The 25,681-nt window shown below is 45.3% G+C and overlaps 1 protein-coding gene and 1 pseudogene across 2 annotated transcripts in view; both read right to left on the minus strand.

The window, feature by feature from the left end:
* Positions 1–25,681, minus strand: part of scube1 (signal peptide, CUB domain, EGF-like 1) — a 413,776-nt gene that overhangs the window by 377,735 nt on the left and 10,360 nt on the right. The window lies entirely within an intron of this gene.
* On the minus strand, positions 1,209–1,447 carry LOC139226069 (U2 spliceosomal RNA; annotated as a pseudogene).

Consider the following 25,681-nt stretch of genomic DNA (forward strand, 5'->3'; position numbering starts at 1 on the left):
GGGATGGCAGCCCTGCTTTTTTGGACTGTGGATCCACTGATATTTGGGCCATCTCATGACTCTACATGCAAAGGTACAGAGCCAACTTTATCCATTAAGGCCCTCACTAAACAGCAGAAGCTTGCCACCACACTTGCTCCTCACTTAGGAATCATCGAGAACAAGAAAATGGTTAGGAAGTAAGGGAATCATAGCTTATAGGGTCACAACAACAAAAACAACTTGTATATAAATAGCTCTTTTAATGTAGTGAAACGTCCCAAGGCACCTCACAGGAGTATTATGCGATAAAAATTTGACACCGAACCGCATAAGTAGAAATGAGCTCAGGTGACCAAAAGCTTGGTCAAAGAAGTATGTTTTAGGGAGCGTCTTGAAGGAGGAACGAGAGGTAGAGAGGCGGAGATGTTTATGCAGGGAGTTCCAGAGCTTGGGGCCGAGGCAACAGAAGGCAGGGCCACCAATGGTAGAGCGATTATAATCAGAAATGCTCAGCAGGGCAGAATTAGAGCAGTGCAGACATCTCGGGCGGTTGTGGGACTAGAGGAGATTAGAGAGAGAGGGAGGGGTGAGGCCATGGAGGGATTTGAAAATAAGTGTGAGAATTTTGAAATCGAGGCGTTGCTTAACCTGAAGCCAATGTAGGTTCTGAGCAATGTAGGGGTGATGAGTGAATGGGACTTGGTGTGAGTTAGGACAAGGGGTGATGGGTGAGCACAAAATAATAATAGCCATTCAGCAACTTCTTACTTCAACCATCCAGAAATACCCTAAGTCCTCCTGATGCTGCATCCAATTATTTCCGAAATGATTCCAGGGTTTCTGCCTCCACAAAGTTTATTCCATACATTGACCACTCTTTTTGTAAAGAACTTCCTGTTATCAAAGAAGATGTCTGCCGAAACCCTCTACCACTCATTTCGATAGTTCTGCCCTCATGCAAAAGACCAGCTCAAGTGAGTTTCCTGGATATACGCAAAAAATGCACTGACGTAGATTTACACCCCAAAATTTCAGTATCGCATAGCTGAAATTCACCTGATGCCAGCGTAACTGATATTTCTGGACTTTCTTGGCAATTTTTTTTTTTTTTTTTTTTGAAATTCGTAGCCAATCGTTCCAATTCTTTGTCAAATCACAAACGCCAGAGGTCACCTTGCACACGCCAAGGATCACTCTGTGCCAATGCTCTTAGCCAAAAGGCCTAGAGCCACTGCACCGTTCCTGGAAGTACTGCAATACCAGGTTCGTGCCATGGAGGTGGATGGGTCAGGTCCCCCACACACCTCCGTGGAGGTGGATGGGTCAAGCCACCCCACCCACCTCCTGTTTCCAAAAAAGCAAGCATATACCTTCCTGATCCAGGGAGAACTACCCGGAGGTCATGGTGGCTACTCCCCTGTCAGGCCAGCCACGCACGATCCTAGCCAAAAGGCCGAGAAGCGATGGACTTTCTGGCAATTATCTTCGAATTTTTTCTTAAATTTTTCTTACTGAGGCTGGCACTATACTTCACCAAAGGGCTGTCAGCCTCAGTGCACATTCTATTTTTCAGACCCACATGTTCGTTAAGATTAAGCAGTTCCCAGTGGACCAATCCCTGTTCTGGAAGAGGAACAACAGAGACAGGATGCTCAGAGAGTGAGGTGCCATGACCGAAGACTGCTGCCCTATTACCCCAAGTGGTGGAACTGCATTTTTCGCATCTTCACGTGTAGGCAAATGAGCGTCGCAGGAAATTTTGGCTCAAGTTTCCATCAGCAAGATCGGTGCACAGACCAACATAAATTTCAGCGCATTTTCTGCAGGAGTGTGATCCAGGAAATCCGGATCAGAGATCTAAGGAGGTACAATTCCTCCTGCTGTTAATTTTTGTGAAACAATCAGCGCGAGTACAAAACTAGAAATACCATTTTTACGCATGCCAATATTTTTCAACAAAAACAATTAACAGAAATAAAGAATTTCAGCTCTTAAGTGTCTTGGTTATGAAGATGAACAGTGATATAGCTAGGAATTGTTTTGCTGCAGTGAGTGTTTTTGCTTAGTAATGCAGTTTACATTATCACATCACATTTAAATAAACAAAGACAGTAGCCTGGAAATTACTGTGTGCAATGTTATATGAATGCTTAATTATTTAAAATTTGTTTGTGTTAATTTTTTCCCTCTGCTATTTCAATGGATGCATTAACCCGTTTAAAATAAACAAGTGAATGCTCTACTAAACTTGTGGAGAAAGGAATTTGATCCAAATGCGTTAAGCATTCAAAGGATATCATTCACTGTAATTTACAGGTTAGTGCGCTTTAAAAAAAACACACACATGCTGCCACTTCCTCTGGACAAATTAGAGATGTACATTTTGATGTTTGCAATTATTTCAGAAACCACTTCTAAATTGCCACCAACTGCTTCATTTCTACCTCTTAACCTCTTAAATTAAGAGGAAGTGTACACTCCAGCCTCTACTTAAGCCAATTAACCAAGTCAATTGTGCTTCTCCCACCATGTTTATTCCACATTCCTGCAATATACAAAAATAATTTTAGCTAACATTGCTAAGAATTACACAATGCACATTAGAGCTCCATCATAGCTTAAAACCCAATGCAGCTCAACTAGAATCATGAGCTTCAATACAAGCTTCGAATTCTGCCTTGGATGGCTAATTTGTAATGACCATAAGAACATAAGAATATAATAGGAGCAGGAGTAAGCCATATGGCCCCTCGAGCCTGCTCCACCATTCAACACGATCATGGCTGATCTGATCATGGACTCAGATACACTTCCCTGCCTGCTCCCATAACCCCCAATTCCCTTAACGTTTAAGAAACTGTCTATTTCTGTTCTAAATTTATTCAATGTCCCAGCAACCACAGCTCTCTGAGGCAGCGAATTCCATAGATCCACAACCCTCAGAGAAGAAATTTCTAATCTCAGTTATTCTAAGATTATGCCCGCTAGTTCTAGTCTCCCCTATCAGTGGAAACATCCTCTCTGCATCCACCCTGTCAAGCCCCCTCATAATCTATACGTTTCGATAAGATCACCTCTCATTCTTCTGAATTCCAATGAGTAGAGGCCCAATCTATTCAACCTTTCCTCATAAATCAACCCCCTCATCTCCGGAATCAACATTGTGAACTTTCTCTGAACTGCCTCCAAAGCAAGTATATCCTTTCATAAATATGCACGCAGTATTCCAGATGTGGCCTCACCAATATCCTGTACAACTGTAGCAAGACTGCCCTGTTTTTATATTCCATCCCCATTGCAATTAAGGCCAAGATTCCATTGGCTTTCCTGATCACTTGCTGTACCTGCATACTAACCTTTTGTGTTTCATGCACAAGTACCCCCAGGTCCTGCTGTACTGCAGCACTTTGCAATCTTTCTCCATTTAACTAATAACTTGCTCTTTTATTTTTTTCTGCCAAAGTGCATGACTTCACACTTTCCAACATTATACTCCATCTGCCAAATTTTTGCCCACTTACTTAGCCTGTCTATGTCCTTTTGCAGATTTTTTGTGTTCTCCTCACACATTGCTTTTCCTCCAATCTTTGTATCGTCAGCAAACTTGGCTACGTTACAATCAGTCCCTTCTTCCAAGTCGTTAATATAGATTGTAAATAGTTGGGGTCCCAACACTGATCCCTGTGTCACCCCACTAGTTATTGATTTCCTATCCGAGAATGAACCATTTATCCTGACTCTCTGTTTTCTGTTCGTTAGCCAATCCTCTATCCATGCTAATATATTACCCCCAGCCCCGTGAATTTTTATCTTGTGCAGTAACTTTTTATGTGGCACATTGTCAAATGCCTTCTGGAAGTCCAAATACACCACATCCACTGGTTCCACTTTATCCAGACCCTGTTCGTTACATCCTCAAAGAATTCCAGCAAATTCGTCAAACATGACTTTCCCTTCATAAATCTACGCTGACTCTGCCTGACCGAATTTTGTTTTTCCAAATGTCCTGCTACTGCTTCTTTAATAATGGACTCCAACATTTTCCCAACCACAGATGTTAGGCTAACTGGTCTACAGTTTCCTGCTTTTTGTCTGCCTCCTTTTTTAAATAGGGGCGTTACATTTGCAGTTTTCCAATCTGCTGGGACCTCCCCAGAATCCAGGGAATTTTGGTAAATTACAACCAATGCATCCACAATCCCTGCCGCTACTCCTCTTAAGACCCTAGGATGCAAGCCATCAGGTCCAGGAGATTAATCTGCCTTTAGTCCCATTATCTTACTGAATACCACCTCTTTAGTGATTGTGAATATGTTAAGTTCCTCCCCCCCTATAGCCCCTTGACTCTCCACTGTTGGAATATTGTTAGTGTCCTCTACCGTAAAGACTGATACAAAATATTTGGTTAGAGTTTCTGCCATCTCCATGTTCCGCATTACTAATTCCCCGGTCTCATCCTCTAAGGGACCAACATTTACTCTAGCCACTCTTTTCCTTTTTATATACCTATACAAACTCTTGCTCTCTGTTTTTATATTTCGTGCTCGTTTACTTTCATAGTCTAACTTCCCTTTCTTAATCATTTTTTTAGTCATTCTTTGTTGGCTTTTAAACGCTTCCCAATCTTCTGTCCTCACACGAGTTTTGGCCACATTGTATGCCCTTGTTTTTAATTGGATACCATCCTTTATTTCTTTAGTTAGCCATGGATAGCTATCTTTTCTCTTACACCCTTTCCTCCTCACTGGAATATATTTTTCTTGAGAGTTGTGAAATATCTCCTTAAATGTACACCACTGTTCATCAACCATCCTATACTTTAATCTATTTTCCCAGTCCGCTTGAGCCAACTCCGCCCTCATACCTTCATAGTCTCCTTTATTTAAGCTTAGTACGCTGGTTAGAAATCCAACTTTCTCACACTCCACCTGAATTTGAAATTCAATCATGCTATGATCACTCATTCTAAGGGAATCCTTTACTAGGAGATTGTTTATTAATCCTGTCTCACTACACAGGCCCAGATCTAAGATAGCCTGTCCCCTTGTTGGTTCCGTTACATAGTGCTCAAGAAACCCATCCCTTATTGCTGCGTATGCAATAACTCAATAGGCTTAGTACCGTGAACTCAAATCAGGTGCAACCTGACTCTACTTTATTAGCTCGCAAAGTGAGGATTAAACAAGGAGGCTTTCTTTATATACAAGGGCTGCACGTGTGTGTCTGTGGCCCAATGACCTCCGATGGTCACTCCCCCTGGTGGCAGGTTAACCCAGGCATACATACATTACATCATTCTCCCCCCACCCCCAAGATCTTGGTATCAGTCCTATTTACAAATTGAGACGGTCCGGGGTTTTCCGCTCCCTAGTTGATCGTCTCAGTTCAATTCCAGATCTGGGTGAGCTCTCCGAGTCATTCATGACTTGAGGCTCGGTAGCCGATCTAATGGGAGTGGCAGTGTCCATGTTGGGGATTGAAGGTCCACATTCATTGACAACAGCAGGGTCTTCTGATGGCTGAATATGAATCGGTTGGTCATTGATGGCGTCTTCTTCAAGCTGTTCCGGTTCGTCTGTGTGCCGCAATTTCATCTGATCAATGTGCCTCCTGCACGTTTGCCCATTAGTGAGCCTGACAATAAGCACCCTGTTACCTTCCTTGGCTGTAACAGTGCCAGTGACCCACTTGGGGCCTTGATCATAATTTAGCACATACACGGGATCATTAATAGAGATGTCGCGTGACACGGCAGTGCGATTATGATATCACTGCTGATGTTGACATCTGTTTTCAACGTGATCGTTAAGATCAGGGTGGACAAGCGAGAGCCTGGTCTTGAGACCTCTCTTCATCAACAGTTCAGCAGGGGGGACCCCATTAAGCGTGGGGGGTCTTGTCCTGCAACTAAGCAGTATGCGTGACAAGCGAGTCTGCAAAGAACCGTGAGTTACGCGTTTCAGGCTTTGCTTGATGGTTTGGACGGCCTGCTGCGCTTGACCATTGGATGCGGGTTTGAATGGTGCTGACCTTACGTACTTGATACCCTTGAGTCTCATAAACTCTTGAAACTCCAAATTCGTGAAGGACGAACCTTTGTCACTCACATCGATGTCGGGCAGACCATGAGTGGCGAACATGGCACGAAGGCTCTCAATAGTGGCTGTGGATGTGCTGGATGTCATGATTACACATTCTATCCATTTGGAATACGCATCCACCACCACCAAAAACATTTTGCCCAGGAAAGGACCTGCATAGTTGATGTGGATCCTCGACCATGGTTTGGATGGCCACGACCACAGACTTAGCGGAGATTCTACTGGTGTATTGCTTAACTGCATGCAAGTGTTGCACTAATGCACACATAGCTCCACATCAGAGTCAATGCCAGGCCACCAAACGTGAGACCTGGCAATGGCCTTCATCATCACAATACCGGGATGGATTCTGTGTAAATCCCGTACAAATCTCTCCTTGCCTTTCTTGGGCATAACAACACAATTACCCCATGACAAACAATCAAATTGAATGGATAGTTCTTCTTTGCGATGGTTTTAAGATTTGGTCTCATCACACACTTCCCTGGGAATGGCCGACCAATCACCACTAAGGACACAACGTTTTACAACCGATAAGATCGGATCCTGGCTGGTCCAGGTCCTCACTTGTTGAGCAGTGACAAGCAACCCTTCACTCTCAAAGGCATCCATGACCAACAGTAGGTCTGCGGGCTGTGGCGTTTCCACCTCCGACTTGGGCAACGGTAAATGGCTCAATGCATCGGCACAATTCCCAGTGCCAGGTCTATGGCGAATAACGTAATCATAGGCAGATAATGTCAGCGCCCACCTCTGGATGCGGGACGACGCTTTGGTATTGATACCTCTATGCTCTGAAAACAAAGATATAAGCGGCTTGTGATCAGTTTCAAGCTCGAAACGAAGCCCAAACAGATACTGGTGCATCTTTTTAACCCCATATACACAGGCTAAAGCTTCTTTCTCTACCATGCTGTAGGCTCTTTCCGCTTTAGACATGCTTCTCGACGCGTACACAACGGGTTGTAGTTTGCCAGATTAATTGGATTGTTGGAGAACACAACCAACCCCATGTGATGAAGCATCACAGGCCAATACTAAATGCTTGCATGGGTCATAATGTACCTGATACGTCCTTACTATACAGTATAAATGCACACGAGGCCCATGCTTGAGAGAAGGTCAGTCTGTGACCTGTCCTTTATGCCTTAGCACTCAAGTGATGGGGGTGGGTGGAGCTTCCCCTTTTATACCTGAAGGTCCAGGTTAGGAGTGTCTCTCCCAAGTTCACCACCTAGTGGTCATTGTTCTCACATTGTACAACTTAGGTCAGATTATACATGGGTTACAATGCTGGTTGAATACATGACATCATCTCCCCCTCCAAAGTCTTACTGGGATCACAGGTTAAGTCTATCTGATGGTTTACACTCTCTTGTAGAGCGCCTGAGTTGGGGCTCTGGTTGTTGGGCGCTGGCCTGAGTGTCTGCTGTTTGCGGTGCCTCAGGCCTATCCGGATTGCCCACAGTGACTGGGCTCTCCTCCCTTTGGTTCCGGTGTTCGGTCACCTGTGGTGGAGTGAACTCTATATCGTGTTCTTCCTCTGCTTCTTCTATGGGGTTGCTGAACCTCCTTTTTGTTTGATCCACATGTTTGCGGCAGATTTGTCCATTGGTAAGTTTAACTACCAGATTCCTTTATCCCTCTTTGGCAATCACAGTGCCTGTGAGCCATTTGGGCCCTGCAGCGTAGTTGAGGACAAAAACAGGGTCATTTACATCTATACCTCGCATCCTCGCATTCCTGTCATGGCAGTCATATTGTGACTGGCGCCTGCTCTCGACAATTTCTTTCATGGTGAGGTGGATAAGGGATAACTGGGTGCTGAGCGTCCTTTTCATTAGCAGTCTACGGGTGGAGCCCCTGTGAGCGAGTGTGGTCAGGATCTGTAGGCCAACAGGAAGCATGATAAGCGGCTTTGTAGGGAACCCCCTTGGATTCTGAGCATCCCCTGTTTGATTATCTGCACTGCTCGTTCTGCCGGGCCGTTTGAGGCCGGCTTGAATGGTGCCGTTGTGACATGGTTAATTCCATTGCTTGCCATGAAGTCCTGGAATTCAATGCTTGTGAAGCACGGGCAATTGTCGCTGACCAAAACGTCCGGTAGACCCTGGGCGGCGAACATTGCCCGTAGACTTTCTACCATGGCAGAGGATGTGCTTGAATTTAAAATGTCACACTCGATCCATTTGGAGTAGGTGTCTACTACAATCAAAAACATTTTTCCCATGAAAAGACCTGCGTAGTCCACATGGATGCGTGACCACGGCTTGGCGGGCCATGGCCAAGGGCTAAGGGGGGCTTCCCTGGGCGCATTGCCCAGCTGGGCACACGTGTTGCACCTGCGAACACAAAGTTCCAGATCTGCGTCTATCCCTGGCCACCAAACGTGTGACCTGGCAATTGCCTTCATCATGACAATGCCCGGGTGCTCATTGTGGAGTTCTCTGATGAACACCTCTCTGCCCATCTGGGGCTTGACTACGCGGTTTCCCCACAGTAGGCAATCGACCTGAATCGAGAGTTCATCCCTGCGCCTGTGAAATGGTTTAAATTCCTCAGGGCATGCTCTGTACATGGCTGCCTAGTCCCCATTCAGGACTCATTTCTTGACTAGAGACAATAGCGGGTCTCTATTTGTCCAGACGGGCTGTCACTGGTGAGCCTTCGCTTCCGAAAGCTTCAACAGCCATGACCATCTCAGCAGCATGCTCGGTAGCCCCCTCAGTGGTGGCTAGTGGGAGCCTGCTGAATGCATCGGCGCTGTTTTCGGTGCCCGGTCTGTGCCGAATTGTATAGTCATAGGCGGCTAATGTGAGTGCCCACCTCTGTATGTGGGCCGATGCGTTTGCATTTATGGCCTTGTTGTCGGCCAAAAGGGACGTTAGGGGTTTGTGATCTGTCTCCAGCTCAAATTTCCTGCCAAACAAGTACTGGTGCATTTTCTTTACCGCATATACACATGCGAGCGCCTCCTTTTACTACCATCCCGTAACCCCTTTCTGCCTGGGACAGACTTCTGGAGGCATAAGCTACCGGCTGTAACTGACCCATGCTGCAACACACACCCGACACCGTAGGACGACGCATCGCACGTTAACACAAGTTTCTTACATGGGTCATATAGCGTTAACAGATTGTTGGAACATAACAAATTGCGTGCTCTATTAAAAGCCCTTTCCTGGCTGTAACCCCCAGACCCATTCGCAACCTTTGCGAAGGAGCACGTGTAGCGGCTCTCGCAGCTTGCTCAATTTGGGAAGAAAGTTACTAAAATAGTTCCGGAGCCCCAGGAATGAATGCAGCTCCGTCGTGTTAAGGGGTCTGGGTGCTCTCTGGATCGCTTCCGCCTTGGACACAGTAGGTCTGATCCCGTCTGCTGCTACCGTGGCTTGAGCAGTGGTGCAGCAGGGAGGGATTCAAATTCCTGGGGCATTGGAACCGGTTCTGGGGGAGGTGGGACCAGTACAAACCGGACGGTCTGCACCTGGGCAGGACCGGAACCAATGTCCTAGGGGGAGTGTTTGCTAGTGCTGTTGGGGAGGAGTTAAACTAATATGGCAGGGGAATGGGAACCAATGGAGGGAGACAGAGGGAAATAAAAAGGAGACAAAAGCAAAAAAACAGAAAGGAGATGAGAAAAAGTGGAGGGCAGAGAAACGCAAGACAAAGAACAAAAAGGGCCACTGTACAACAAAATTCTAAAAGGACAAAGGGTGTTAAAAAAACAAGCCTGAAGGCTTTGTGTCTTAATGCAAGGAGTATCCGTAATAAGGTGGATGAATTAACTGAGCAAATAGATGTTAACAAATATGATGTGATTGGGATTACGGAGACGTGGCTCCAGGATGATCGGGCTGGGAACTCAACATCCAGGGGTATTCAACATTCAGGAACGATAGAATAAAAGGAAAAGGAGGTGGGGTAGCATTGCTGGTTAAAGAGGAGATTAATACAATAGTTAGGAATGACATTAGCTTGAATGATGTGGAATCTATATGGGTAGAGCTGCAGAACACCAAAGGGCAAAAAACGTTAGTGGGAGTTGTGTACAGACCTCCAAACAGTAATAGTGATGTTGGGGAGGGCATCAAACGAGAAATTATGGGTGCATGCAATAAGGGTGCAGCAGTTATAATTTGTGACTTTAATATGCACATAGATTGGGCTAACCAAACTGGAAGCAATACGGTGGAGGAGGATTTCCTGGAGTGCATAAGGGATGGTTTTCTAGACCAATATGTCGAGGAACCAACGAGGGGGGAGGCCACCTTAGACTGGGTGTTGTGTAATGAGAGAGGATTAATTAGCAATCTCGTTGTGCGAGGCCCCTTGGGGAAGAGTGACCATAATATGGTGGAATTCTGCATTAGGGTGGAGAATGAAACAGTTAATTCAGAGACCATGGTCCAGAACTTAAAGAAGGGTAACTTTGAAGGTATGAGGCGTGAATTGGCTAGGATTGATTGGCAAATGATACTTGAGGGGTTGACTGTGGATGGGCAATGGCAGACATTTAGAGACCGCATGGATGAACTACAACAATTGTACATTCCTGTCTGGCATAAAAATAAAAAAGCGAAGGTGGCTCAACCGTGGCTATCAAGGGAAATCAGGGATAGTATTAAAGCCAAGGAAGTGGAGTATTGTGTACAGTTTTGGTCTCCTAACCTGAGGAAGGACATGATTGCTATTGAGGGAGTGCAGTGAAGGTTCACCAGACTGATTCCCGGGATGGCAGGACTGACCTATCAAGAAAGACTAAATCAACTGGGCTTGTATTCACTGGAGTTCAGAAGAATGAGAGGGGACCTCATAGAAACGTTTAAAATTCTGATGGGTTTAGACAGGTTAGATGCAGGAAGAATGTTCACAATGTTGGGGAAGTCCAGAACCAGGGGTCACAGTCTAAGGATAAGGGGTAAGCCATTTAGGACCGAGATGAGGAGAAACTTCTTCACCCAGAGAGTGGTGAACCTGTGGAATTCTCTGCCACAGAAAGTTGTTGAGGCCAATTCACTAAATATATTCAAAAAGGAGTTAGATGTAGTCCTTACTACTAAGGGGATCAAGGGGTATGGCAAGAAAGCAGGAATGGGGTACTGAAGTTGCATGTTCAGCCATGAACTCATTGAATGGCGGTGCAGGCTAGAAAGGCCGAATGGCCTACTCCTGCACCTATTTTCTATGTTTCTATGTTTACCCTCATCCCCAGGAATTCTACCTCTGGAGCTAGGACCTACCCGGTCCAGTCTGCGTAGCACCTCCTCCAGGTTGTGGAGGTGTTCTTCAGTATCGTAACCCGTGATGAGGATGTCGTCCTGAAAAGCCACCGTCCCTGGAATCGACTTGAGGAGGCTTTCCATATTTCGTTGGAAGATCGCGGCGGCCGAGCGAATCCCAAACGGACATCTGTTGTACTCAAACAACTCCTTGTGTGTCGTGATGGTGGTCAGCTTCTTCGACTCACTTGCCAGCTCCTGGGTCATGTAAGCTGAGGTCAGGTCCAATTTTGAAAAAAGTTTGCCACCGGATAGCGTCGCAAAGAGGTCCTCCGCTCTCGGTAGTGGGTACTGGTCTTGGAGTGACACCCAATTGATGGTGGCCTTGTAATCACCACATATCCTGACCAACCCATCCGCCTTGAGCACCGGCACAATCGGGCTCGCCCAGTCACTGAATTCGACTGGTGAGATGATGCCTTCCCTCAGCAGGCGGTCCAATTCGCCTTCTATCTTTTCCCGCATCACGTACGGCACCGCTTTGGCCTTGTGGTGTACTGGCCTGGCGTCTGGGTTTACCTTGGCCCCCATGAAAGTGCCAATACCGGGTTGAAATACTGAATCAAATTTGTCCAGGATCTGTGAGCATGATACTCGCTCCACAGAGGAAATTGCATTGACATCGCCCCATTTCCAGTTCATGACAGCAAACCAACTCCTCCCCAGTAGTGTGGGACCGTCCCCCGGGACAACGCAGAGTGGCAACCTGTTCTCCGAAGCTTTGTGGGTCACAACTACCGTGGCGCTGCCTAGCTCCAGAATGATCTCCTTTGTGTATGTCCGTAGCTGTGCGTCAATCGGCGATAATTTTGGCTCCTGGCCTTGGACGGCCACAACTTTTTGAACTGTTTGATACCCATCAGGGACTGGCTGGCCCCCGTGTCTAGCTCCATTGATATTGGGATGCCACTGAGGAGCACTTTCACCCTTCTCGATGGCATCCTGGTGTATGAACTGTGTATGTGCTCCACATGAACTCGCTGAACTTCAGCTTCCAGCGATTTACCCAGTGTTCATTTCTGCAATTTCTACATGTATTTTGCTCATCTCTGCAAACTCCGGCTGAGTGTGTGCCTCCACGCCTCCAACATGAGCTGTTGTTGGAAACAAAAGGTCCCTTGCCAGTCGATCGTCCCTGACTGCCCTGTGACTGTCCTTGAGTGCGCCATTAACAGGTGTTGATGGTCCCATTACTGGCCACATTGTCCCTTGCAATAGCATGAATCGCCGTTCAGCTTGCCATTGTCTCTGTTGAACTCCCCCTCTGGGTTTGACTACATGTTGGGGCATGCCCAATTGCCCTTATCTGCCTAGAGAACTGTGTGCTCCTTTAACAATGTTAAATCTCTGTCCCAACCATTCCTTAACATAGTACCTCTCATCAGTTCTGCTAGTGGCCATGCTCGCGTGGTTTAATTCCCAGTTTCTCGTCGCCATTGATACATCCTTACTATACAGTATAAATGCACACGAGGCCCATGCTTGAGAGAAAGTCAGTCTGTGACCTGTCCTTTATTCCTTAGCACTCAAGTGATGAATGTGGGTGGAGCTTCCCCTTTTATACCTGAAGGTCCAAGTTAGGAGTGTCTCCCACAAGTTCACCACCTAGTGGTCATTGTCCTCACAGTGTACAACTTAGGTCAGATTATACATGGGTTACAATGCTGGTTGAATACATGACAGTACCAGAAATTTGTTGGAACAAAGCAGATTTCTAACCTTCATGAAGGCCCTGTCTTGAGATACACCCTAAACCCAGTTGTCACTTTTTCTGAGCAGCGTGTGCAGTGGCTCTAATAATGTGCTCAATTTAGGTAAGAAATTACCGAAGTAGTTGAGAAGACCAAGGAATGAATGCAGCTCCGTCACATTCTGGGGTCTGGTGCATTTTTGATGGCCTCTGTTTTCAAGTCCATAGGCCTGATGCCGTCTGCAGCAATCTTCCTTCCCAGGAATTCAACTTCCAGTGCCATAAAGACGCACTTTGAACGTTTCAGCCTGAGCCACACTTTGTCCAGACGACATAGAATCTCTTCCAGGTTATGCAAGTGCTCGGCAGTGTCACGACCTGTGACCAGAATGTCATCTTGGAACACCATGGTTCTAGGCACAGACTCCAGTAAACTCTCCATGTTTCTCTGAAATATAGTTGCAGCCGAGCGAATTCCGAAAGGACAACTATTGTAAATGAACAGCCCTTTACGCGTATTAATGCCCGTAAGTTTCTTCGATGATTCGACAAGCTCCTGTGTCATATAGGCTGACGTCAGATCCAATTTGGTGAACGACTTTCCCCCGGCTAGCGTTGCAAACAGGTCATCAGCCTTTGGTAATGGGTACTGTTCCTGTTTCGAAACTCGGTTGATCGTAACCTTGTAGTCTCCACAAATCCTGACGGTGCCATCACTCTTCAGCACAGGAACAATGGAACTAGCCCATTCATTAAATTCGACCGGTGAAATGACCCCTTCCCATTGGAGTCTGTCCAGTTCGATTTCAACCTTCTCTCTCATCATGTACGGGAGTTTGTGATGGACGGGTCTTGCATCTGAGTTCACGTGGATCTGCACCTTGGCTCCCATGAAGTTGCCAATGCCCGGTTCAAATAGCTAGGGAAATTTGCTCAGCACTTGAGCACACAAAGTGTCATCCACCGATGACAAAGCTTTAGTATCAATCCAGTTCCACTTTATTTTTTCGAGCCAACTCCTGCCAAACAGCATTGGACCATTGCCTGGAACGATCCACAGTGATAGATCATGAACCGCCCCATCGTACGACACCTTGACTTCTGCACTGTCAATCACTGTTATGAGCTCTTTGGTGCAGGTATGCAATTTTGCATTTACTGGACTCAGCTTGGGCTTCACAGCCTTGGTGTCCCATAGCCTTTCGAAAATCCTCTGACTCATAATTGACTGACTCATACCCGTGTCTAATTCCATAGATACCAGCACGCCATTCAATTTTACTTCAATCATTATCGGTTGGCTCTTTGTCAGGAATGAATGTACACTATACACTTTCTCCTCGGGTATCTCGAGTTGCATTGCGGGATCCGCTCCGGATTGGTCATCATCATCCACGTGGTGTGTTGCAGCACACTTGCTGAGTTGCGGACACATCCGCTGAAGGTGCCCCATTTTTGCACAGCCTCTACAAATATACTGTCTGAAACGATACTGATGAGGCCGATGATTGCCCCCACAACGCCAACAGGGTGAAATCGGATTCAAGCCCAATGGCGGACTTCAAGCAGCTACAGGTTTCGCAAACACAGTCGGGTAGGCCTTGCCAGGTGCAGCTCTGCCAACCGACGACACAATCTGGTGCACAGTACTTGCCGTGGAGTTCCAACTCTGCGAGGATATCTGCTTTGTACTCTCGACCGTGGTCAGGCAAGCCTGGGCGATCGTGATGGCCCTGCTCAGATCCAGCGTCTCCACAGCCAGCAGCTTCTGCAGGATCACCTTGTGGTTTATGCCTACTACAAAGACAGCGCACAGCATGTCTTCCAATGCAGTTTAAAACTTACACGGCCCAGCGGGACGTCTCAGGTCGGCAACAAATTCCGCCACGTCCTGGCCCTCAAAACGAACATGCTTGTAAAAGGTTTGAGATGGTCCCAAATCAGAGCACACAATTCCTCATAGGTCTTTTCCATTGGTCTTTATGAGGCCACAGATTTTTGGACCACAAACAGTGAGGAAAACCGCCCTGTGCCTAACTGCGTTAGCATCTTCATCCATCTTGTTGGCCATGAAGTACTGGTCGAGGCGATCTGTAAAATCCTCCCAGTCTTCTCCCTCCACGAATCGCTCCAGGATTCCAGCGGTGCTCATTTTTTGGTGTGTGTGTGAAAGTTTATATTTTGCCTTGTCACCAAATATTGTGCATGCAAATAACTCAAAAGGCTTAGTACCGTGAGCTCAATCAGGTGCGACCTGACTCTACTTTATTAGCTCGTAAAGTGAGGATTAAACATGGAGGCTTTCTTTATATACAAGGGCTGCACGTGTGTGTCTGTGGCCCAATGACCTCTGACGGTTGCTCCCCCTGGTGGCAGGTAAACCCAGGCATACATACATTACACTTATGCATTCTATGAACTCTTCCTCAAGGCTACCCTGACCAATTTGATTTGTCCAATCAATATGGAGGTTAAAATCACCCATGATTATTGCTGTTTCCTTTTTACAAGTCCCCACTATTTCCTGGTTTATGCTCTGACCAACAGAGTTGCTACTGTTAGGGGGCCTATAGACTATCCCCACCAGTGACTTTTTCCCCTTATTATTTCTTATCTCCACCCAAACTGTTTCAACATCCTGATCATTTGAGCCAATATCATTTCTCACTATTGCAGTGATTCCATCCTTTATCAATAGAGCTACCCCACCTCCTTTTCCTTTCTGTCTGTCCTTCCAAATTGTCAAATACCCCTGAATATTTAATTCCCAGTCCTGGTCACCTTGCAACCACGTCTCTGTAATGGCTATCTCAATTTGTCTCAATTTGTGCCGTCAACTCATCTACTTTGTTACGAATGCTACGTACATTTCGACAAAATGCCTTTAAATTTGGTGCAACTGGATACTTTTAAAATGTGACTTCACACTGCAATGGAGTTATACTACACTCTGTCCGAGACACTACATGTTAAGGTGCTCTCTCACCTTCTGGATTGTGAACTCTTGAAAATCAGATCAGGGACCTGTTGCGTTGCTCCTTTTAATACATATCAGGAATCACTTTGCAGAAATCCCAACATTTATATGATTCCAGTTTTATTGATATAGTTCCTAGCTTCCTTAAACTGATCTGTTCATGCCTATACATTTAACTACTATATGTAGTAGCAATGCCCTGTACATACCAAATACTTATATACATTAAGTTTTGGATGCTATGCCATTGCAGTTGTTGGTGAACTTGTAGTTGTTGGCCTGTTGATCCTATTCATACTAATTAGTTGTGAGATAAAACCAATACAGAACTATCTCCCGTTGTAAATTAAACATTTAAAATTAGTATTAGAACCATTTGAACTGGGGAGTATAGTGTTCATTTAATAATAGAAAACAAAATAGGTAAATTTCAACAACAATTCTGGAATAACTATTCCATAATGCAATTCATCGGTGTTGCTATGAAAGTGGACAATATAACTTAACCAATTTTAGCAGTAATCTAAGACTGTATTTGTAATACAAAATAATCCTTTTTGATCAGAACAGGAGGCAAGGATGAAAAGCTTAAGGTTAGTAAAGTTTCTGATAGAGCCAGTGGTGGTAATAATGGAAAGTCTATTTTCCATGACAAGAACTTATTAACAGGATATATTGAAATACAATAGATTGGTTTATCAAAATCCCAGGCAGGTAGACTGACTTATGGTCTAAAGAAAGCCTAATAGAAGAAAGCAAAAATAATTCTCATGGACCCTTAATGATCAAATCAAGCACATTAATTGTTGTCAGTGCTGACATTAACATTCAAACTCTAGGGCATTTGTCCCGGAACAGACAACAACTGTTTCAAATTTACACAATACCTCAGATCTCGAACCATAGTACAAACTGACCAGGTTCAAAGACAATACCAAACTTTATTTTGTGTGTGTGTTTGTGGGTGGGGGAGGGGGGGAGCTTATTCTGAAGAGGCAGCCAGAGAGCTGCAAAATGAGTTTGATACAATACAAAAGTGAGTCGAACAGTGGCAGTATTCCATACAGGAATTTTAAATAGCATTTCGTATGCACACTCCATGAATTGTGTCAAAATTCCTAAAGGTGGAATTAAGAGATCCAGCAGTATTCTTAGTCTTGATACTTAACAGGGTTGAAATTGTGTGGCTCTTTTTTGTGCAGCCCCGCTGTAAATTTTGCTGGGGACCTCAGTCTGTCCCTTACAAGGCTGGTAAAGGGGTGGAGCTAGGGGCAGCAGCAGGGCCAGGAATTCCCAGTTTAGGAGTTCCCTCAGCCCATCCTGTAAGAAGCCTGGAGGCTGGAATGTCCAGTGAGCCTCCAGAAGGATAGAAGTGAGCTCCAGGTCAGAGAAATGGCCTGGACCACTGAAGATACATATGACATGGTTCTATCAGCCCCCTATATAGGAGTTGAGGGAAGGATCTGAATGGGGTCAGGATGGTGGGGGGAGGGTTCCCCTCCTCTATGGCAACCTGGCACTGAAGTTTCCAGCAGCATTGTCTAAGCAGGCACCAAAGATGCACCAATAGTGGCATGGTCACACACTGGCCGCATGCAAATTAGATATCACATTTTCCACTGTCAGTGCTGGAGGCCATTACCAATTTCAATCCTGGGGTAACTACTAGGAATGCTCCTCAGAGTTTTGGGACAACATATCCAATCATGAAAGAGCAGTAATCAATAAAGCAATTAAGATTCTGATCATAACAACCAAAATAGTAGAATGCAAGTCAAAGTCATGTTTAAATTATACAGTACTCTGGTCAAACCGGTTTTCAGTTTTGGATACTGTTGAGGGCAGTGGTTCCTCTGGGGAGTACAGCCAGAGCCAAGTCCATGGCACCATGGGTGGCTCAGCTATATGGGGGTGGGGCAAGGGGAAAAAGAGTGGAAGAGCAATAGTGGTAGGGGATTCGATAGTTAGGGGAACAGATGGCACATTTGTAACCGCAGACATAACTCCAAGATGGTATGTTGCCTCCCTGGTGCCAGGGTCAAGGGTGTCACTGAACGGCTGCAGGACATTGAGGGGGAGGGTGAACAACCAAAGGTCATGGTCCATATCGGCACTAATGACATAGTTAGAAAAAGGGATAAGGTCCTGCAGGCAGATTTTAGGGAGCTAGGAAAGAGATTAAACAGCAGGACCTCAAAGGTAGTAATCTCCATATTACTCCCAGTGCCATTACAGAAATAGGAGGATAGAGCAGATGAATGCATGGCTGGAGATATGGTACAGGATGGAGGACACGCCCCCTTTTGGAAAAAAAATTCTGTTCCAAAGTGAAACTGTTCTAACTGACTAGAACTGGAGCAAACTAAATGGCGAGAATTCCGATTTCTAAGATACTCCGTTCTACACCAGTTGCTCCTAAAAATCAGGAGCAAATCATGTCGAAACTTGTTTGCCATGATGTTATAGCTGTTACTGAGACATGGCTGAAAGAAGGGCAGTAATGACAGCTGAACATTCCTGATTACAGGATTTTCAGACAAGATAGAAGGGGGATAAAAAAGAAGGGGGGGGCTCATAATATTAATTAAAGATACAATTACAACTGTGAGGAGGGATGATATGTTAGAAGGATCATCAAAGGAGGCCATGTGGGTTGAACTGAAGAACAAAAAAGGGGCAATGACACTGGGAGTGTACTATAGACTCCCAAACAGTCAGAGGGAGATAGAACAGCAAATAGTTAGGCAAATTTCTGAGACGTGCAAAAACAATAGGGCAGTAATAGTACGAGATTTCAACTACCTGAATGTTAACTGAAATAGATTTAGTGTGAAAGGTATAGAGGGAGCAGAATTCTTAAAATGCATTCAGGAGAACTTTTTAGCCAGTACGTAGCAAGCCCAACAAGAGAGGGGATGGTTCTAGACGTTGTTTTAGGGAATGAAGCTGGGCAGGTGGAAGTAGTATCAGTGGGAGAGCATTTTGGTGGTAGTAATCATAATTCAGTTAGATTTAGATAAAGATAGACCAGGAATAAAAGTTCACAATTTTGAAAAAGCTAATTTTACTATGCTGAGATGTGATTTAACTAAAGTGGACTGGAAACAGAAAAAAAGGGAAGCTTATGACAGATACCGAGGACTCAATACAGCAGAAACCCTAGAGGAGTATAGAAAGTGCAGGGGTGAAATTTAAAAGAAATTAGGAAAGCAAAGAGAGGGCATGAAAATATATTTGCAAGTAAAATCAAGGAAAACCCCAAAATGTTTTATAAATGCATTAAGAGCAAGAGAATAACTAAAGAAAGAGTAGGGCCTATTAGAGACCATAAAGTGGATAAATCCCCAGGCCCAGAGCAAATATATTCCAGGCTGTTAAGAGAAGCAAGAGAGCCAATAGCAGAGGCTCTGACCATCATTTTCCAATCCTCTCTGGCTACAGGTGGGGTGCCGGAGGTCTGGAGAACTGCTAATGTTATACCATTGTTCAAAAAGGGAGGAAGGGATAGACCGAGTAATTACAGGCCAGTCAGCCTAACCTCGGTGGTGGGAAAATTATTGGAAAAAATTCTGAGGGACAGGATAAATCTTCATTTCGAAAGACGTGGATTAATCAAGGACAGTCAACCATAGATTTGTCTGACTAACTTGATTGAATTTTTTGAGTAAATAACAAGGAGGGTCGATGAGGGTAATGCGTTTGATGTAGTCTATATGGATTTTAGCAAGGCTGTGAACAGTATTTAGGACCAAGGCTGCAAACAGTTTGGTTCCGCCTCAGGCAGAAGTTGGGGAGAGGGATGGAGTCAGTGGCTAGGACACGAAGTTTACGGCTGGGATCGAAAATAGTAGCTTCAGTCTTCCCAATATTCAATTGGAGAAAACTTCTGCTCGTCCAGAACTGGATGTCGGACAAGCAGTCTGAAAATCTAGAGACTGAGGAGGGGTCGAGAGAAGTGGTAGTGAGGTAGATCTGGGTGTCATCAGTGACATGTGGAGACTGACAAGGAAAGGGAATACACAATAAATGGTAGGCCACTGAAAAGTGTAGAGGAACAGAGGGACCTTGGAGTACATGTCCATAGATCCCTGAAGGTAGCAGGACAGGTAGAAAAGGTGGTTAAGAAGGCATCGGGATACTTGCCTTTATTAGCCAAGGCATGGAATACAAGAGCAGGGACAGTATGCTTGAACTGTATAAAACACTAGTTAGACCACAGCTAGAGTACTGCATGCAGTTCTGGTCACCACATTACAGGAAAGATGCATTAGAAAGGGTACAGAGGAGATTTACGAGGATGTTGCCTGGATTGGAGAATTTTAGCTATGAGGAAAGATTGGAAAGATTGGGGTTGTTTTCTTTGGAACCGAGAAGGCTGAGGGGAGACCTAATTGAGGTATGTAAAATTATGAGGGGCCTAGATAGAGTGGATATGAAGGACCTATTTCCCTTAGCAGAGGGGTCAATAACCAGGGGGAATAAATTTAAAGTAAATGGTAAGGGGTTTAGAGGGGATTTGAAGAGAATTTCTTTCAGTCAGATGGTGGTGGGGGTCTGGAACTCACTGCCTGAAAGGGTGGTAGAGGCAAAAACCCTCACATCATTTAAATAGTACTTGCATATGCACTTGAAGTGCCGTAATCTATAAGGGTACAAACCAAGAGCTGGAAAGTGGGATTAGGTTGGATAGCTCTTTGTCCTCCGGCACAGACACGATGGGCCGAATAGCCTCCTACTGTGCTGTAAATTTCTATGAGACTACACCTTGAATGCTGTGTTCAGTCTAACTACCAAGAAATAAAGTAAACACTTGCATTCTGGAGACAGTGCACAGATTTCTCACAAAGATAACCGAGTGCCAGAATACTGTATTGAGAAAAGACGGCAAAATATTCAGCTTTTCGCCTTGAAAGTAGACAACTAAATGGTGGCTTCATAGAGATATCCAAGATAGTACAGAGAAGAGATGACAGTAGCTATCCTTGACATCAAGGCAGCATTTGACTGATTATGGCACGAATAAAATCTATAAGGGTCAAAGGGAAAACCTTCCAGTGGCTGGAGACATACCAGATGCAAAGGAACACGACTCCAGTTGTTCTCAGGGAACCATTTTCAGCTGCTTCATCAATGGTCTTCCCTTTGCCAGAAGGTCAGGAGTGAGCTTGTTCACTGAGGATTCCAGTGTTCAACTCCATTCACAACAACAGCAACAACTTGTATTTATATTGCACCTTTAACAAGGTGAAACATCCCAAGGCACTTCATAGGAATATTATGAGATATTTTTTAAAACTCCTTCAATAATGAAGCAGCCCATACCAGCCTGCAGTAGGACCTGGATAACATCCAGTCCTGAGCTGACAATTGGCAGGTTACATTTTCATTACCCAAGTTCTAGGTAATGAACATATTGAACAAGAAAAATACCTAAACATCTCGTCTTGATCTTCAACAGTACCACCATCGCTGAGCCCCACACCATCAACATTCCGGAGGTCAACAGTGGTCAGAAGGTGACTGAATTGGAAAAGCTTATTTTATTTTGCAGCAGGACCTATGCTCATAGAAACAGTTCCCAATGTGAAGATCGCAACTTTAGTGAATCCCAACAAGAGTTTAGGTTGCAGCCGGCTGTGTGAGACCTCTATGTTAGGATCCAGCACCACTGGTAACTGAAGTGGACACACCCAGGTTCTTAGTTATTTCTGAATTCCTGGAGGGCTTATTTCTTCTACAGTTTAATTCCATTACTCATATTCTACTTGCACCACGTAAGTAGGAAGTGAGCTGGCTGCTGAATTGGAAGCCGGTGACTGCTAGGTATTTGGGATGCTTGTCTGAAATAGGCATTAGGCACCTGCCATATGCAAATTGGAACAGGAATGTTGGTTTAGCACCTCTAGAGTTGACTATTCCAGCGCATTCCTGGCCAGCCTTCCTAGTTCTACCCTCCATAAGCTTGAGGTCATCCAAAACTCTGCTGCCCATGTGTTAACTCGCACCATGACCCATTCACCCATCTCCACTTATTTGCTGACCTTCATTGGCTCCTAGTTAAGCTACGCCTTGATTTTAAAATTCTCATCGTTTTCAAATCCCTCCCTGGCCTCGCCCCTCCTTATCTCTAATCTCCTCCAGACCTATAAACCCCCTAGACCTCTGCGCTCCGCCTATTCTGGCCTTTTCAACATCCCTAATTTTAAATGCTCCACCGTTGGCGGTCATGCCATCAGCTGCCGAGGCCCTACGCTCTGGAATTGCCTGCCTAAACCTCCCCGCCTCTCCACTTCTCTTTCCTCATATAAACATATAAAATTCTGACAGGATTGGACAGGTTAGATGCAGGAAGAATGTTCCCGAAGTTGTGGAAGTCCAGAACCAGGGGTCGCAGTCTAAGGATAAGGGGTAAGCCATTTAGGACCGAGATGAGGAGAAACTTCTTCACTCAGAGTTGTGAGCATGTGGAATTCTCTACCACAGAAAGTTGTTGAGGCCAGTTTGTTCGATATATTCAAAAGGGAGTTAGATGTGGCCCTTACGGCTAAAGGGATCAAGGGGAATGGAGAGAAAGCAGGAATGGGATACTGAAATGCATGATCAGCCATGATCATATTGAATGGTGGTACAGGCTCGAATGGTCTACTCCTGCACCTATTTTCTATGTTTCTATGTTTTCTTCCTTTAAGATGCGCCTTAAAACGTACCTCTTCAAGCAAGCTTCTGGTCATCCGCGATAACATCTTCTTACATGGCTCGGTGTCAATTTTGGGGAGATAAAACTCCTGTGAAGTGCCTTGGGATGTTTTATTATGTTAAAGGTGCTATATAAATATAAGTTGTTGTTGTTCTTTTATGACACCGATCAAAATTAGTCTGTGAATAGACAGATATGGTGACGCACACGCTCCACCCAGTTGTTTTGGGTCTTAAGCGACCACATGCAGTCCCTCAAATGATAGCCAGAAAACTTTTAATTGTCTAATTTCTGTGCAGCCAGAAGGAGCATGAGTACTCCTCCTGGCTCTATGAAAGTACTACAAGCCGATGCCAGCCCAACCCACACCCCTCTGTCTCACCTTCCCCTACCCCTGGGACCTACTGGCAAGCCAGATTGGCAGCAGAGCTGGCCAAAATTGGTCACGTTCCAACTGGAAAGCTGCATCAGGAATGTCCTATTGGCATCCGCAGTGCGCCGGTTTAAAGCAAAATGAGGCTTGAGGCCCATTTCTAATCAGGCCTCAGGCCTACATATTTGAGCACTTGTTCCAACCATGGTGCCCATTTTGTGCAGGAATTCAGCAAGAGTTGCCTATCTCCCCCACTAGTGGTGGACTCTGAGCCTTGCCTTTCTCTGTCCTTAAAAAGAGGAAGTATTTCTGTTCCTGGGAGACAGACAGAGAGATAAGTTAGAGTGCAACTTACAAGTGACAGATGCAGATTCACCATGACATTCTGCTTTACTTTAGGTGCTAACTGTAGTTCAGTGATGGCATTCCCACCCAAGTCAGAGGTTGTGGGTTCAAACCCCACTCCAGAGACTTGAGCACATAATCCAGGCTGACACTTCAGTGCAGCACTGAGTGAGTGCCGTATTGCCGGAAGTGCTTTCTTTCAGATGAGACATTAAACCAAAGCTCTAGTTATGCTCTTAGGTGGGTATAAAATATCCAATAGCACTATTTAAAGAAGAACAGGGGAGTTCTCCCGGAGTCTTGGCCAATAGTTAACCCTCAACCAATATCACTAACACAGATTATCTCGTCATTTATCTCATTGCTGTTGGTGGGACCTTGCTGCATCCAAATTAGCTGTTGCATTTCCCTAACTTAAGAGTATTTCATTGATTGTGAAGCACTTTGGGACATTCTGAGATCATCAAAGGTGCTATATAAATGCAAAGTCTTTCCTTCTTTCTCATGCTATTTGACCAGATATAAGCAAACAAGATTACAAAATCCTCATGTCGCTCCTACTGAAGGTCACATGAACGCTGCTCCTCGGCAATCCATTCTAATCTCTCTTCTTCTCCTCCTCTAGATGCGACAGAACATGAAAGAAACAGGAGGAGGATATTAAAGACACAGCCACCTCTGCTTGCAGCCCTGCCAGAATTGCATCGGATGTGCATTCACTCACACTCTCCCTCTCCAGCAATAACACAAACGGCATTAGGGAATAAGCAAGACTGTAATGCACAAGGTGACACACAGAACAGGAGTGGACAGGAAAAGCTGGGGGTGAAAGATGAGGAAGAAAGCATTGCTGGCTAGGGGATTATACAGAATTGGCCTTGCTTGGAGAAGGTTATATCATCTGGAGAAGGTCATATCATCTGGCTGCAACAGCCTTAGTGACCATTTACAGACAACCATCTCTCAAGGCTTCACTGGTCTGATTGGTAGCAAAGCAGACCTAGAGACACCAGTTTCCATGCAGAGCCAATGCCCACCCAGTACTAGTAGCATGGCACTAATGTGTTCCCATGACGCTGCTGTCTCAGGATAACAGCACGTATGTGTCCTTCCACCCTCTTCCTCAAATGCCTGCACATATAGCAGAAAGAAGTCAGGGCCAGCCTGCCCTTGCAGCAGCACAGGAGATTCAGTCTGCAGCATGTCCATCTCAAGACTTATTGCCAGTAGATGAGGACTACCTCAGTCCCAAGAGACTGCTGTGAGAATGCAGCAGCCAGCTACCTTGCAGATTCTTGCCACTCAGCTAACGTCTAGAAAGGACACAAGGCTAGAGTTAAGAAGACAGACATCAAACACTTGCACCAACAGAGGAAAGAGTCATTTGGCACACACATTAAGGCCTCTATTTTCCACTTGCTAGATTTTTGGCGCCAGCGCGTATTAACGTATGATTTTTTGGGGTACGTTTGCACCAGAAAAAAAAATCGGGACTTTCGCCAAAGAAATATTTGAATTTGGTACCGCGCTCTCCGAAGTTAGTCTGGGGGGCAGAGCGTCAAGTCTGTGCTAAAAACCCTCTGGGCATGCATGAGAAGCTGAAGTTGCCAGGGCAACCATAGACGCTGAAGCAAGCTGATGCCTGCTTCCCTGAAAGGAATGCTACCCCACCGCTGCCGAAAGGGCCACAAAGGACCTCTCTCCCTGGCTGGACCTGCTGCCAGCGCTCCCCACCGGATCTGCTGCCCGGGATTGCAGTGGGTCCAGCCGGTGGGGAGCAGTCCTTTCGGATGGGGATTGCAGCAGGGGAGCAGTCCTTTTGGCCCGGAAATCTTCTTCCCTTGCTCCAAAAAGAGTTCCCTGTGAAAAAAAAGGTATTTTATTCTGTATTCTTATTGCCTCGCTCCTGTCCACTTGTGCGCCGTGTTCTACATTAGGATGGAGAATGAAACAGTTAATTCAGAGACCATGGTCCAGAACTTAAAGAAGAGTAACTTTGAAGGTATGAGGCGTGAATTGGCTAGGATAGATTGGCGAATGATACTTAAGGGGTTGACATTGTATGGGCAATGGCAGACATTTAGAGACCACATGGATGAACTACAACAACTGTACATCCCTGTCTGGCGTAAAAATAAAAAAGGGAAGGTGGCTCAACCGTTGCTATCAAGGGAAATCCGGGATAGTATTATAGCCAAGGAAGTGGCATACAAATTGGCCAGAAATAGCAGCGC

This window comes from Pristiophorus japonicus, chromosome 15 (genome assembly GCF_044704955.1).
Source record: "Pristiophorus japonicus isolate sPriJap1 chromosome 15, sPriJap1.hap1, whole genome shotgun sequence".
Lineage (NCBI taxonomy): Eukaryota > Metazoa > Chordata > Chondrichthyes > Pristiophoridae > Pristiophorus > Pristiophorus japonicus.